The following is a 3203-nucleotide window of genomic DNA, read 5'->3' as shown; positions in this document are numbered from 1 at the left end:
CCCCCCTGCACGCTCCCCAGCGCTGCCTGCTCTATATATATCAAATAAAGCAATCTGAGTTTTGCTAAATATCGAGACTTTTTGTTTCTCACTTAAAGCACCCGGGCACTCGCCCCAAATCTCATTGATTTTCATTGATGAGCGTGCAAGGTTTGTTTCCTTCTGCTGATTTTATTTTATTATTTATTCCTGAGGATTTATTAATCCAAACCGCACACAAGGATTCTGTCTTTGTTTTAGTTTCTCCCCCTCGGAATGCAGTAACCATAGGACACAAACATCCCATGGAAAACGCAGGGTAGGAGGGAAGAAAGGAAATTACCACGGTGAAGGATCTCCAGCCTTTGGTTTTTTGTGTGCCACGTGCAACAGGTTTAAAACTCAACATTTCATTCCCCAGGCCGGTGGGATCTCGGTGTTTTTCCTTCTCCAGGGAGGAGCAGCTCCACAAGAGACACACAGAGAGTGCTTGATCCGACTCTAGAGTCTGCATGAATTGTCCCCAAATCCCAGCAGGAATCGCAGGCATTAAATTTGCGAGGTGGAAATGAGGACCAAGGGAAGAAAAGCAGATTACAGCCCTATCTGAGAGGAATGGGTTGATTTTTAACTTCTGCAGCGGTTTTTGTGTTTCCCAGCTCTAATCCCTGCAGGACTGAGATAGTTCCTTCCCGCTGCACCTGCAATGGGTCATCCTGCCTCATGATGAGATAAGAGTTGCTTGGAGCCAGCATATTTTTAATCTAGTCCTGCCTTGTGCTTGGCAATTAATATTTATTATGGTCTGGACAGAGTGATGGTAATTTTTTTTTTCTTGATGTACAGAGGACATGTTTGTTTAATCTGCCACAGAAAAGAGTGGAAATTAAGATGAGCTTCAGAAAAGAACTGGAAGCAATTAGTAGTGTTATTTTACTGGGACTTAATTGCTGTAACAGTCAAATTGACAAAGAAAACATGGATGCTAGGGGTTTGCTGCTGGATTTGAAAGGAGAAACAACTGCACTAAAAGGGACGTGTTATGTTGTAATTAACCTGTTTATTATTACTGAGCTGTACATTTAAAAATCTGTTTACTTAGGATGCACTGGAGCATGTGGCACGTAGTAAGCACTCACAGCAGCACACAAAATTAAAATGTCCTTGTGTGCAAGCAGGGCTCTCTACATCCCCTGGGCCTGTGTGGGTCAGGGCCAGGACAAGCCTCTGGGAGTCCAGATAAGCTCTCTGTGGCTCTCCCTTCTCTGCTGAGCCTAAATACAAGAGAACGGGTAAAATGATATCAACAGGAAGAACATAAAACAAGAATGACCACACGGGGTCAGCTCAAAGGTTCTTCCAGCCCCAAACGCACCTCCAGCTGTCTGGGTTTGTAACTCAGCTTGTGTAAGTCACCTTTTGATGGTGCTTTCAGTGGAGAGATGAACAGAAGCCATAGACAGAAATCCAGGGAAGAGTAGAACATAACAAGCCAAGCTGACTGCACTTCCATCCTGCAGCTTTTTTGTTCCACATGAATCCCTGAAATAAAATAACGGGAGAAGGAGTGGGTGAGAGCTGGAGAAACCACAGCAGTGTCCTCATGTCCCTCGAGGCTTTGCAGCGTGGTGACATTGGTCCTGAATGAGAGTTTCTGTGCCATTAGCTCGGGGATCAGTCTGTCTGCACTTACATCTGGGCCTTGTGAGCTCATGGCTACCTGGGGAGACAGAAGAGCTGGTCCAGCTGATACTGGAGATGGAGGTATCTTCCACGGGGCTGTGCCCAGTGCTCCTGGCAGCACCTCTGAAATCAGCTGGCTGGGGCAGTTTTACTGAACATAGAATCTTAGAATGGCCTGGAAGGGACCTTAAAGATTTTGACACAACTAGTTTTCTAAGGTTTTTTTTGTGGGTGGTTGAATTACTTTGACTGTCTAGAGTTTAAGAGCCACATTCTGCAGCCTTTTGCACTTTGTGTCAACGGGAAGTCTGAGCTCAGGGGTGCTGGCAGAAGCCAGCTCCAATGTTTCATCAAATAACATCTCGGTCCTTTTCAGCAGCTTGTAATTTTCCTGTTTTGTTTAATTCCTGTAACTGTCTTCATACAAAACTCTGAAGCTGCAGTGTACATTTTGGGTTTTTGTTACAATGCTTGTTTTTGCAGCGGGAAATGTAATCCCTCAAATGCCTGTGTTTAAGAGGATGCAAATCAGCTTCCATGCACAATGCCTTGTGAACGTTTCTTTCATGCAAAACCTGGCTAGATAAATACGGGGGGGAGGAGGGAGCAGGAAAAGGGATTGTTCATTTCTATAAACAACAAGAATTAATTATGCTCACTAAATGGCAGATGGGTTAAGATCAAAATCTGAATCTTTCTCAATGCGGGTGAAATCCACGCTCCTATCTCTGAGTTGCATCAACCCCATTGCACAGCCCAGCCGGTGCCGTGGGGCAATGCCACGGCTGGCACTCGTGTCTGTCCTGGCACAGTGCTGGGGACAGCAGGCCCTGCCGTGGCCAGATGCAGAATCCCTCTGCTCTCAGCCCCGAGTGTCCCTGGACCACATCTGCTCCTTCAGGGAAGCCCCAGCCTCCCGCAGGGCTCGGGGCAGAACAAAGGTTTTTCCTTCCTGGTGTTCCCCACCCTGAGCTGCAGCAGGAAAAGGGACCCAGCAGAGCCATGCAGCTGTAGGAGGCAGTGAAATGAGTTTGGGAGCTCACAGGGAGCAGGAAAGCTCCATCTCCAGAGGAATTTTCCTGCTGGTGGCAGTCCGGTACTCAGCATGCAACAGCTGCCGTACACTTACCTCTGGAATGATAAATTCCTTGGGAGGCATCTCTGCTCTCTCAGTTCCACCGTGCACAGAGAGAGCTGTGGGCACAGGAGGGGACATCTGAGGGCGCACAGCTCATGCCACCGAGGGTTGGTATAACTAGAGAATAGGTGGAATCAAGGAATTACTCCCCTTCTCTCTCTCCCAGGTATTTGGGGATTTCAGGCCTCCTTGTTTGTCTCCAAATAAGAGTGATGCCCAAGGATTCTAAAAGAAAAAAACCTGTTCTCCAGTTCCTGTTCCCACCTGTGCTATAGAACAACCTGGGGACTCTGCCCTGCTCCATCCTCCCTCCTTCCACTGGGCCATTACTTTGACACTCAAATATTTCACATTTGCAAGCCCATTCTCAAACCTTTTTTGAAAAGCAGTCGATAGAAGTGCA

This window comes from Cinclus cinclus, chromosome 19 (genome assembly GCF_963662255.1).
Source record: "Cinclus cinclus chromosome 19, bCinCin1.1, whole genome shotgun sequence".
Classification (NCBI taxonomy): Eukaryota; Metazoa; Chordata; class Aves; order Passeriformes; family Cinclidae; genus Cinclus; species Cinclus cinclus.
The sequence above is the reverse complement of the archived record's forward strand: the minus strand, read 5'-3'. Positions refer to the sequence as shown.